Source organism: Schistocerca americana, chromosome 2 (genome assembly GCF_021461395.2).
Source record: "Schistocerca americana isolate TAMUIC-IGC-003095 chromosome 2, iqSchAmer2.1, whole genome shotgun sequence".
Classification (NCBI taxonomy): domain Eukaryota; kingdom Metazoa; phylum Arthropoda; class Insecta; order Orthoptera; family Acrididae; genus Schistocerca; species Schistocerca americana.
The window spans coordinates 356156359-356169762 of NC_060120.1; the positions used below are offsets into that span (position 1 = coordinate 356156359).

The 13404-nt window shown below is 47.0% G+C and overlaps 1 protein-coding gene across 1 annotated transcript in view; it reads right to left on the minus strand.

Annotated features, from left to right (window-relative positions):
* Positions 1 to 13404, minus strand: part of LOC124594010 — a 125087-nt gene that overhangs the window by 63236 nt on the left and 48447 nt on the right. The window lies entirely within an intron of this gene.

Below are 13404 nucleotides of genomic sequence, written 5' to 3' on the forward strand. Positions count from 1 at the left end.
CCTAGTAAGGCGCCATAGCTTTGATAATTAATATTGTGAAGCATGTATCATCAAGAGCGATGTTCTACAAATGTGGATTAAAGTTAAGTATTACAGCAACTGCGTTCATTTTCTAAGTTCTCATTTCCTTTTAACTGTTCCAGACCTCACGCCAATCTGCGTGAGCTTAACGCGTGCCTTTCGGCTTCCTCTCGTTGTGACTTGGCTGTCTTGCTAAGTCACAACATATTTGGCAACGAGTAAAATCGCGTTTGTACCAATTGATCTTGCCTAAATTACTTGTGTCATGGCTTCGCCACAATCTCCAGATGTACTGTCCGAATTTTATCGCTTGCAGAATCAGCAGACGCAGGCCTTATTGGATGCCCTTGGACAGCTCATCCAGGGTCAACGTGCACTGCAAAATGATGCGGCAGCCGCCGCTCCACCGCTACCACAGCCACAACACGCAGTTGCACCAACGTTTCGTCATTTTGATGCGGCACTGGAAAGCTGGACGGAGTGGTCACGCCAATTTGGATTGCATCTCGCCGCCTACAGAATTCAAGGTAATGAGTGGCAGCCTCACTTATTAGCGTGTGTCGGCGTCCAGACGTACAGAGTGATAGCGAAATTGTTTCCCCGATGCGACGTAGCAACTCTGTCCTACGAAGAAATTTTGTCTGCATTAGATGCATATTTCAAGGAATCGGTCAATGTAGTTGCAAAAAGGTATAAGTTGTTTCGTACCAAATGTACGGCCGGTCAAACTAATAGGGAGTGGGTTGCAACTTTGCAAGGCCTTACTAGGGATTGTGCTTTTGAGTGTGAATGTGGCCTCCCTTATTCAGATACTATGGTACGTGATGCAATTGTACAGAACGTTTCTGATGTTCGTATACGGGAGCAAATTTTGAAACTAGTCAATCCCTCCCTTCAACAAGTGATAGACATATTGGATAGGCAAGACACACTTGACTCTGCTCAGGAATCATTTGAAACTTCGCCAGCCGTGTGTCACATTAACCGGCCCACCTGGCGAGCTGCACGGAACAGTAAACAGCCCTCGCGCTCATCCGCGCAGCTGCCGCCAAGCTCTCAACCACGTGTCCCGCGGCAGCAAGCAAATGCAGTGCTAAAATCATGCCCCTGGTGTGCTACTAGACATTCGCATGAAAATTGCCCGTCCCGCCAAGCTATTTGCTTTTTCTGTAATAAAAAAGGACATGTTCAGAGTGTTTGCCAGAAAAAGCTCAGATCGGACACTAACAACCATTCCAGGCCCTTTGGTTCGCGCCGGAATCGGAATCGAACCAAGAATACTCAGGCTCGTGAACCTTCGCCCATGGACATTCATGTAGTTCATTCCACTCCGCCCAGTGCCACTCGCTGTAACAGTGACTGTGTTAGTCCCACAAATAGTGTGCGTCGACATAGACGGAAATCCCGTCAAGTAGCACATGCTTCTGTACCAGTGTCTGTACATGTTGCACGATACAGTCGCTCTTGTCATCAGCAGGAGAATAAACTTTTTGTCGATTTGGACATTCATGGCGCCGTGATACCTTTCCAGCTCGATACCGGAGCTGCAGTTTCATTGATCAATAAAGACACGTACAAACAACTGGGCACCCCTCCGTTGCGTGCCGAAAATGTTAAGTTAAATACATATTCAGGTCAGAATATCCCTGTGTTAGGACAGTGCAGCCTTCTTGCAACATACAAGGGACAAACAAAACTTGTGTCTTTTTACGTTCTTCGTTCTTCTTCTGCAGTGAACTTGTTTGGTTTAGATTTATTTCAGTTGTTTAACTTGTCTATAGTAAGTCAGGTCCTATCAGTGAATCAGACTGTGCCTTCAGCCAGTGTTTCTCGTCTATGTGAAGAATTTGCAGACATTTTTGCACCGGGCCTTGGTTGCGCTAAGAACTATGAAGCACATTTGGAACTGAAAGTAAACGCACAACCGAAATTTTTCAGAGCGCGCAATGTTCCCCACGCATTGCGTGATGAGGTCGCAAGAACGTTACATGATTTGGAATCACAAGGTGTGATTGAACGTGTGCAGGCTTCTCTCTGGCCATCACCCTTAGTCATTTTGCCAAAACCTTCCGGAAAATTGAAACTTTGTGTGGACTTCAAGGCGACGGTGAATCCACAACTCGTGATTGCAACTTTTCCCTTACCCCGCCCGGAAGATCTTTTTGACAAACTGTGCCCGGGTACATATTTTTCGAAGTTGCACCTAGCAGATGCGTACTTGCAAATACCAGTGGATGAAGAATCCCAGCGCGTTTTGGTGGTTAACACGCATCTTGGTTTGCACCAATTCAAAAGACTGCCATTCGGGTGTGCATCCGCCCCTGCATTGTTTCAGCAATATTTACAAACTGTTTGTGCGTCGGTCCCTACTGCTGCGAACTATCTGGACGATATTGTGATCTCCGAAAAGACGGAAGAAGAACATTTAGCCAATCTCAGGACATTATTTCAGGTCTTGCGCCAAAATGGTCTTCGCTTGTGGAAGGACAAATGTGTGTTTTTTGCTCGTGACTTACCATATTTGGGACATGTAATCAATGCCCAAGGCATACATGCTAGTCCAGAGCACCACCGTGCCATACAAGACTTGCCTTCGCCGCAGAATTTGAAGCAGCTACAGAGTGTGCTGGGCAAAATTAACTATATCATCGCAATGTTCCCCTTGCCTCTTCCATTTCAGCTTCGCTTCATCGCTTACGCCGTAAAGGTGTTCCATTTCTCTGGACGACGGAATGCGAACGCGCCTTTCGCCAGTTGAAATCGGCATTGCTTTCAAATACTTGCCTTACGCCATTCGATCCCCAGAAACCCCTTTTGTTGATGGTAGATGCATCGGATTTCGGGATCGGTGCTGTGCTTGCACACACAGATGGATCGTATGATCGCCCTATTGCCTTTGAGTCCAAACTGCTCTCGTCTGCGCAAAGAAATTATTCACAGATAGAGAAAGAAGCCTTGGCTCTCGTATTTGGTGTTACAAAGTTTCATGATTTCTTGTATGGTCGTCACTTTACCATCATCACAGACCACAAACCTTTGACATCACTTTTTCATCCGAAAAAGCCTGTACCCCCATGTACAGTGCAGAAATTCATTCGCTGGTCTATTTTCCTCTTGCAGTATCGCTACGATATCTTGTATCAGTCCACTGCTCAGCACGGAAACGCCGATGCGTTGTCCCGTTTGCCTGTTGCTGAGGATAGAGCATTCGATTCCTCCAAACTTGCTTGCCTGTTCATTGATTCGGAAACTGATGATGTGGTCGAATCGTTTCCGATTGATTTTCGTCGTGTAGCTACAGCCACAGCTGCTGACCCTGTCCTTGCTACCGTTTTGCGTTTTGTTGCTACACAATGGCCCTTGTCAAAGTCAGGGATCCAGGATCCGCTGGTTCGCCGATTTTTTGCTCACAAGGAGAGACTTTTTGTTCGACGTGGTGTTTTGCTGTTGCGTTCTGATAATGATCAGTCCAGGGTCGTGGTCCCACATTCATTACAGTCCTCTGTCTTACGGCTTCTCCACCAAGGACATTGGGGTATAGTGCGCACGAAACAACTTGCTCGTCAGCACTGTACTTGGTTCGGAATCGATGCTGCGATTATGAATATGTGTTCTTCTTGCATGGCGTGTGCCGAACAACAATCCGCACCACCGCGGAAATTCTTTGCATGGCCGAAAGCCACTTCCCCTTGGCAACGCTTACACATTGATTTTGCTGGTCCATTCTGGAATGCTCGATGGTTGGTTGTTGTCGATTCCTTCAGTAATTTTCCTTTTGTTGTCAGGGTGTCTTCCACGACGTCCTCTGCCACCATCCAAGCATTATCCGCTATCTTTTGCATTGAAGGTCTTCCACAGACTATTGTTTCCGACAATGGCCCACAATTCATGTCCGCAGAATTTCAGTCATTCTGCAAGGCCAATGGTATTCAACAACTGACATCCATGCCGTTTTCGCCTCAGTCAAATGGTGCTGCTGAACGATCGGTCCGGACTGTCAAGTCACAGCTGTTGAAGTTCAAAGAGTAGCATTCTCGGGAGGACGCGTTATTGCTCTTTTTGTCCTCGTATCACTCTCAGCCCCGAGATGGTCGCTCGCCGGCTGAGTTGTTGCATGGTCGTCCTCATCGAACCTTGATGTCTTTGCTGCATCTGCCGCATCAGGTTCCTGTGCAGCGGCAGCCACCTGCTTTTGCTCCAGGCGACGTTGTATACTATCGCAACTATCAAGGTTTACAGCATTGGCTCGCAGGACGCATTCTTCGCTGCCTCGGCCGTGCTATGTATTTGGTTTTGGGGGCCTCTGGTCAGGTGCGTCGGCATTTCAATCAGCTGCGCCTCTGTCGTCGCACGGGTTCTGCCGCTCCCCGTCTGCTTTCAGCGACGGAGCCGTCCGGTCAGCGCCCTGGGGACCCATCTACTGGCTCGCCTCATCCCCAGGTGTTACTGACGCTGCCTTCCATTTTGCCACATGGCGACGCGCCGCCACCGCCGCCTGTTCTTCTGCCGGCGACGCCCGCAGGTGGACGCTTCGCTGCAACTGCCAGGCGCCTCCCTGGGTCACGCGCTGCCGATCGCTTCCTGTGACCAGCTGTCCTCCGACATGGAACTCTTGCCCGCTCCGGACCACATGCCATCTACGCCTGTCGGGTACCCCGACGCGATGGAGGTCGACCCTTCGGCCCCTCCTGTCTCTCTACGGGCGCATACACCGCATGTTGACGTGCACCCTGGACTAGGTTTTCAGGCCTTTCCTAGCTCCCCTCGGACTGAATGACCGGGTGCGGGTGGCACAGCCTCGCCTGTTAGGCTTCCCACCTCATCGCATACGTGAAAATGGGGTCCTCCCCACGGCGGGCAGAAGCCTTATAACACAACCGTACACCGATTTGCGGGGGAGGAATGTGGTGTCACCACCAGACACCACACTTGCTAGGTGGTAGCCTTTAAATCAGCCGTGGTCCATTACTATATGCCGGACCCGCATGTAGCCACTGTCAGTGATAGCAGACCGAGCGCCACCACACGGCAGGTCTAGAGAGCCTTCCTAGCACTCGCCGCAGTTGTACAGCAGACTTTGCTAGCGAAGCCACACTGACAAATATGCTCTCATTTGCTGAGACGATAGTTAGCATAGCCTTCAGCTAAGTCATTGGCTACGACCTAGCAAGGCGCCATAGCTTTGATAATTAATATTGTGAAGCATGTATCATCAAGAGCGATGTTCTACAAATGTGGATTAAAGTTAAGTATTACAGCAACTGCGTCCATTTTCTAAGTTCTCATTTCCTTTTAACTGTTCCAGACCTCACGCCAATCTGCGTGAGCTTAACGCGTGCCTTTTGGCTTCCTCTAGTTGTGACTTGGCTGTCTTGTTAAGTCACAACAGATGCGTTCAGTGCAAAACTTGTTTTCAGTGATGAAGCAACATTTTTTCTTAATGGTGAAGTGAACAGACACAATGTGCGAATCTGGGCGGTAGAGAATCCTCACGAATTCATGCAGCAAATTCGCAATTCACCAAAAGTTAACGTGTTTTGTGCAATCTCACGGTTTAAAGTTTACGGCCCCTTTTTCTTCTGCGAAAAAAACGTTACAGGACACGTGTATCTGGACATGCTGGAAAATTGGCTCATGCCGCAACTGGAGACTGACAGCGCCGACTTCATCTTTCAACAGGATGGTGCTCCACCGCACTTCCATCATGATGTTCGGCATTACTTAAACAGGAGATTTGAAAACCGATGGATCGGTCGTGGTGGAGGTCATGATCAGCAATTCATGTCATGGCCTCCACGCTCTCCCGACTTAACCCCATGTGATTTCTTTCTGTGGGGTTATGTGAAAGATTCAGTGTTTAAACCTCCTCTACCAAGAAACGTGCCAGAACTGCAAGCTCACATCAACGATGCTTTCAAACTCATTGATGGGGACATGCTGCGCCGAGTGTGGGAGGAACTTGATTATCGGCTTGATGTCTGCCGAATCAATAAAGGGGCACGTATCGAACATTTGTGAATGCCTAAAAAACTTTTTGAGTTTTTATATGTGTGTGCAAAGCATTGTGAAAATATCTCAAATAATAAAGTTATTGTAGAGCTGTGAAATCACTTCAATCATTTGTAATAACCTTGTAGATTAAGTAGTATAATAATGGGATAAACAGGAACATCCGGTCTGCAGCTAATGCAGGTGCCTAATTTATGGTTCTTTTCTGAGGAAAATAAATATTATGTGGTGAATCTACATCTACATCTACCCTCTGCAAACCACTGTGATGTGTGTGGCAGAGGATACACCCCATTGCATCAGTTATTACAGTTTTTTCCACATTCCAGTCATGTATGGAGCATGGGGAGAATGGTGGTTTATATGCCTCCATGTGTGCTGTAATTAGTCTAATCTTATCCTCACAGTTGCTATGGGAGTGATACACAGGGGGTTGCAGTACATTGATAGACTCATCATTTAAAGCTAGTTCTTGAAACTTTCTAAGTAGGTTTTCTCAGGATGGTTCACATTTATTTTCAAGAGGCTGCCAGTTCAGTTCCTTCAGCATATTTGTGGCACTCTACAATGAGTCAGACAAATCTATGACCATTTACACTGCCCTTCTCCACTGTTATTACCACACACTTGAGCAATATTCTAGGATGGCCGGCCGCGGTGGCCGTGCGGTTCTAGGCGCTGCAGTCCGGAACCGCGGGACTGCTACGGTCGCAGGTTCGAATCCTGCCTCAGGCATGGATGTGTGTGATGTCCTTAGGTTAGTTAGGTTTAAGTAGTTCTAAGTTCTAGGGGACTGATGACCTAAGATGTTAAGTCCCATAGTGCTCAGAGCCAATATTCTAGGATGGGTCACACAAGTGATTTGTAAGCAATCTCTTTTGCATACTGACTGCATTTTCCAAGAATTCTATCAATAAAATGAAGTCTGCCATCTGTTTTACCCATCACTGAGCCCATATTAACACTCCATTTCATATAACTATGAAGTGTTACACCAAAATATGTGTATTAGATTACAGATACCAAGTGTGACACATTGATATTATAGTCATCGAATACTACATTTTTAATAATTTTTGATGTTTGTGAAAATGTGAATGTTCTACTCTCATGTAAAGAAGTTTTGTAGAGGTCATGATAGAAAAAGCACAAGTGAACTTTGTGAAGCAGCAGCTCAAGGGTGCAGCACAAACATGGGTGAAGCAGAATGCTGGATCATTCAGTAACTTTCCCAGGTTTTTATAACTAATATTAAGAAATACTGTGGATCGTGCAAACAGGTGTGCTTGTAGATGGGAGTTCTTTTATAGGTCACACTACTGCAGTGTGTGCAAAAGTCCATTCATTTAAGCAGATCATTGAACAGACTTAGTGTGATATCCACTCTACAGTGATGGCTACCAGAATCTCTGCTTTGGGACTTAATCCATAGTCAGACGGAGTTAAGTGACAACTTTTCAGATTTTGTGGATAAACCAGAAATCGTATATGTGTATGTATGCTTTTCTGAACCTCATATCTCCTTTGGGACATATTTTCTGAGTAGTATCTCTTTTCTTCGAATATATATACAGGGTTATTCAAAAGTTCCTGTGTCAGCAGCTTGTGGTCTTGTGGTTAGCGTTGCTGATTCTAGATCACAAGGCCCTGGGTTCGATTCCCAACCAGGTTGGGGATTTTCTCTGCACAGAACTGAGTATGTGAGTTGATCTGCAATGGGAGGACCCCAGCCTCCACCAGTAGGCTGATCACCAGACTCATCCTAAAAGCTTCCGTCACTAGTCGAACCCACAGTATTGCACTGGGTCTAGTAATTGCAACACTGAGGGTGCCACCGAACAATAAACCCAACTCCCATGGTCAAGGTGGGACTGAACAAGGGCTTTGTAGAGCAACAGCATTGTAGCGCAATCTGCACTCCAATTGGTGTTGCTCATGTGGCAGAGGGCATTAAGGCACTACCGCCTAAGCCGGTGAAAATGAGTAAGCCACATCAATCAGGCATCAAAAACCAGTCCTAAGAATCGATATGTCTCCACTACAGCGAGCTGGATCATCATCAGAGTAAAGATCTGGTTCGAGATGAATGGTACCATGCTGACAAAAGCGCATGATACACAATTTTGCAGCTGAAAGCTGGAAGCCATGGGTCAGAGCCCATGACTGCGTGTTGTGGATGGCTCCCAATAGGAGCTGCTCAGCAACACCTATACTGGAGGAGCAGAAGAAACGCAAAAGTCTTCTGCATTCAGACAAGGTGAGACAGACGGCTCCACATCTGCTGCTAGACTGTTAATGGCCACTAAAAATAAAGAGACATTCAATACTAAGCCCTGCGGGACCCCATTCTCCTGGATATGGGGCGGCAGGGAGGGATTGTGGGGGGGGGTGTCTATGAGAGGCACCAACTTGGACCTTGGACATGGAAAGTACATAGTGACAGGAAGTTTTGGATAAAAATCGGGAGCCGGCCTCAGAGACCTAACTCGTGTAATGTGGCAAGGATATGTCGCCAGATCATGTCGTAGGCTTTTCTTAAATAAAAAAAAAGACAGCTACCAGGTGTCGGTGTCTGGAAAGGCTGCTTGAATGGCAGACTTGAGGGACATAGGATATCAGTAGTAGAGAAACACTGGCAGAAACTGCCTTTGTATGGAGTCAGTAGGTACCGTGACTCCAGGAGCCAACACAACCACTGACTCACCGTACATTCTAGCGGCTTGCAAAGAACATTGGTTAGGCTGATGGGCCAATAGCTATCCACATTAAGCAGGTTTTTACCAGGTTTGAGCACTGGAATGATGGTGCTCTGCCCCCACTGCAACGGGAATACACCATTACTCCAGATGTGGTTGAAGATGATGAGGAGATGTCACTGGTAGTCTGACAAGAGGTGTTTAATCATCTGATTGTGGATGCGATCTGGCCCAGAAGCTGTGTTGGAGCATGTGCAGGGGCACGGAGGAGCTCACACTCAGTAAATGGAGCATTGTATGTTTTACTGTGGCATGTAGTGTAGAGAAGAGTTTCCCTTCCATCTGCTATTTGAGGGTATGAAACGCAGGGGCATAATTCTCTGCCACAGAGGCCTGAGCATAGTTCTCTGCAAAGTGCTCAGTAATTGCATTTGCATTGGTAGATAACACTCCACTGATGGATATGCCAGGAACACCAGTTGGGGTCTGGTACCCAAAGACACATCTGTACTTCATCCTGACTTGTGAAGGTGACATATGTGACCCAATGGTTGAGATGTACCTCTCCCAGCACTCCTCTTTCCATCTTTCTATGAGCTGGCAAACATGTGCACAGAGCCACTTAAAAGCTATTAGGTGCTCCAGTGATGGGTGCTGCTTATGTCACTGTAGATCCCACCTATGCTCTTTAATGGCCTCAACAATTTCCAGCGACCATCACGGTACTGTCTTTGACCTGGGGCACCCTGAAGAATGAGGGATCGCGTTTTCTGCAGCATAAACAGTTGTTGTGGTTACTCTCTCGACTACCACATCAATGTTACCATGTGGGAGAGATTCAATGGTGATGGTAGAGATGAAAACTTTCCAGTCTGCCTTTATTAAAGCCCATCTGGGTAGACGTCCACGGAATGATGCTGGGGAGAGACAGGAAGATGGGGAAGTGGTCACCACCACACAAGTCATTGTGGGGTCTCAAGTGGACAGATGGGAGAAGTCCTGGGCTGTAAAGTGATAAATCAATGGCTGAATAAGTACCATGAGCCACATTGAAATGTGTGGGTGTCCCAGTGGTCGAGTTGAGACAGCAAATTCTCAACATCTCTACCTCAGCCAGTAAGCATGGTGCCACCCCCACAAGGGGGCATTAAAATCTCCCGATAGTAGGAAAGGTTAGTAGAGCTGATGAATCAGTGCAGTAAATATGTTCAGGGGTACTTCACTATCTGGAGGAAGATATACATTGCAGACAGTTCTTTCCTACATTGTCCTTACCCTGACAGACACAGCCTGAAGGGGAGTTTGATGGGGCATAGGTTCACTACATACCGAGTTCAGAACATAGACTCATACTCCACCTGACACACTATTATATTCGCAACAGTTTTTATAATATCCCTAATAGCCGTGAAGGGCAGGTGTCTGCATTGCGGGGAACCAGGTTTCCTGGAGGGAAATGCAGAAAGCAGGTGTACAGTTATTGTAGCTCAGCCAAGTAGTGGAACAGCTGCCACAATTCCACTGGGGGATGATGATGTCTGGAGGCTGGGAAGACGTGAAGGGACTGGCAGACATCCTCTTTCCAACTGGTAGGAGCCTTGGAAGGGAGTGACCCAAGGGGCCCCTTCGTAGCTAGAAGAGCTGAAGAAGACTGATGCTTCACTGTCTGAGAAGTGGGGACTGATGTCCCCGATGGCTGTAAGGGGGTGAGGGGGTCATTGCTCCTGAAGTAGGTGTTGCAGGTGCAACAGGAATAGTTGTGCGGCCCACTACTAAGGGGGCAGGTGTAGTCTTGCGGCCCTGAGGGCCAACTATAAGTGGCAGAACTGATGGGACTGTAACCATTGTTGTATATGTGGCATAACACAATGTCATGCACACAGGGTTTAGCCTTTCAAATTTTGTCTTAGCATCTGTGTAGGTCAGTCAGTCCAGGGTCTTGTATTCCATGATTTTCCTTTCTTTCTGGAGAATCCTGCCGTCTGGCAAGCAAGGGGAATGGTGCTCTCCACAACTGACACAAATGTGAGGTGGGGCACACTGAGTATTGCGATGTGATGGACATCCACAATCTCAACATGTGATGCTGGAAGTACAGCTGGAAGACATACACCCAAACTTTCAGCACTTAAAGCACTGCATCTGGGGAGGGATATATGGTTTTACATCACATCAGTAGACCATCACCTTGACCTTCTCAAGTAATGAGTCATCCTCAAAGGCCAAGATGAAGGCACTGGTGGTAACCTGATTATCCTTCAGATCCCTGTTGATGTGCCAGACAAAATGAACACCTCATATCCTAAGTTGGCCCGCAACTTGTCATCAGACTGCATAAGAAGGTTCCTGTGGAATATAATACCCTGGACCGTATTTATGGTGCATGATGGAAACAGAAACATTCCCCAGCATGTCACAGGTGAGTAATGCCTGGGACTGGGCAGGGGATGCTGTTTCTTTCATGACAGACCCAGATCACATTTTGGACAGGCTCTCGTACATACTAGGTACTGGAGTGAATAAGGTTCTCTTCCGTCTCTAGCCTGGTGTTCCTCTCATGATACGGCTAGGGAGGGGAACAATATGGGTTCGTAATTCCTTGCAATGGATTGAGACCTTGAACAGGTAGAGACTGCTGGTGTTTGACCACCAACAAGAGATGATGTACTACACTTCATCGCATGTCATCCGCCCTGATGGCACCCACCCCAACCAGGGGCCCTCCCTACAGGCACCACCCAGCCTCAGCAAAAGCCACCTGGCAGGATGGCCACTGCTGGGAGTCCCAATGCCACTGGTAGGTGGGCATCTACTTCTTGGCATACAAGCAGCATTAATGGTGCAGGCATCAGCAGAATGATCCCTGTGAAGTCAGGGGGCTACTACCAAGAGGGTATCTGTCAACCCCACCACAACAGACTGGCTACCGTGCTGAATATCAGGTGCAAACAAGTCCATTATATTCATCAGCGCAGAAAATGACACCGCACAGTGAATGGAGGAAATATATCCGGGAAGGTCTCCTCACACAATGGCTGTAGAATGAGTGGAATTGCAGATCCACGACAGTAAAGGTTGCTAAAGGTCTCAGTGCGCAATGGACACAATTCACCTCATAAGGCACCCTTCCCCAATTGACTCCCTCTTCGGAAATTTGTTTAATAATGGAGGCAAAACCCTATAGCGAATCATCACAGAAAAGCTGAAATGTTTGAGACTCCTTTCAGTCACCTCTTACAACAGGCAGGAATATCTTGGGCCTATTCTAACCCCTGGACCAGCATGGGGGCAAACAGTTAGATGATGTTTTACTCAAACAGTCTTATGCTGTCAGAATGAGATTTTCACTTTGCAGCAGAGTGTGGACTGATATGAAACTTCCTGGCAGATTAAAACTGTGTGCCAGACCGAGACTTGAACTCGGTATCTTTGCCTTTCACGGGCAAGTGCTCTACCATCTGAGCTACCCAAGCACGACTCATGCCCTGTCCTCACAGTAAGGTTCGCACAAGAGCTTCTGTAAAGTTTGGATGGTAGGAGATGAGGTACTGGCAGAAGTAAAGCTGTGAGGACAGGGCGTGAGTCGTGCTTGGGTAGCTCAGATGGTAGAGCACTTGCTCGCGAAAGGCAAAGGTCCCGAGTTTGAGTCTCAGTCCGGCACACAGTTTTAATCTGCCAGGAAGTTTCAGTCTTACGCTGTGTTTAAAGAAGCTGTACTCCAGTGTTTTGTGCTACAGCCAGAATGAGGTTATAAAAAATATTGAGAGTGAAGTGTGTGCCAGTGATTCCCAGTCGCAAGTGCTTCACTTATAATGTGCAGTGACAGATAATGAAGTGCTATCATAAGTCATTAAAAATTTTCTGGCTTCAAAGAATGCCACAGCATGTGGGGGTCATTCTTTTTGCTTTTATGGATCTCTCCCTTGATGAATTGGCATGCGAAGTGATGTAGTTGTGATTGCATGCATGGATAACAAACTGCCGCTGTGAATGGCAGGAGGTCCAAGGCTACGGCATTGTGACCACAGCTACAACAGGGAGCCCTGACATATGCATTGTGGTAGCACAGGTGCGAGGTCCACAGATGCATAGCCCACAGTCAGAGTCACCTATGAAGCAGTTGATGAATGAACTAGCCAGACTAAATGCTAGCCTAAAGAGACATGCCAATGATGATGAGGTTCAAAGTAAGAACAACCAGTGACTCAGAAACTGGTGTTGGTACCACAAGCGTTTTGCTGATACAGTGAGGCAGTGCACAAGTCCCTTCATGTACCCAAATGGGGGTGATGGGTGTCAATAGGCACGTGCACTCATCAGTATTTTTCACAGCACCTGAGAGGCAGAAAGAATGTAATGGTATCAGTTGTTACAGAATCCACTCAATTATTTATCAAAGACAAAGTCTGGTGCACTTTTCTAGTTGACACTGGTTCAGAAATCAGTGTTTATCCAAAAATGCCGAATGATAACCACCAAAAATGAAGGTGTTGAGTTTCTCACAACTGCCAACAAGTCCACAGTCTGAGCATGTGGGAAGAAAACACAGTGCTAAAACTAGATGACAACTTCGACCCTACATGGAATTTGGCATCACTGAAGTGACTGGGCCAAGTTTGGGAGCTGATTTTCTTTGACATTTTTCAGTTGTGTCAGATTTAGTGCATCAATGCTTAGT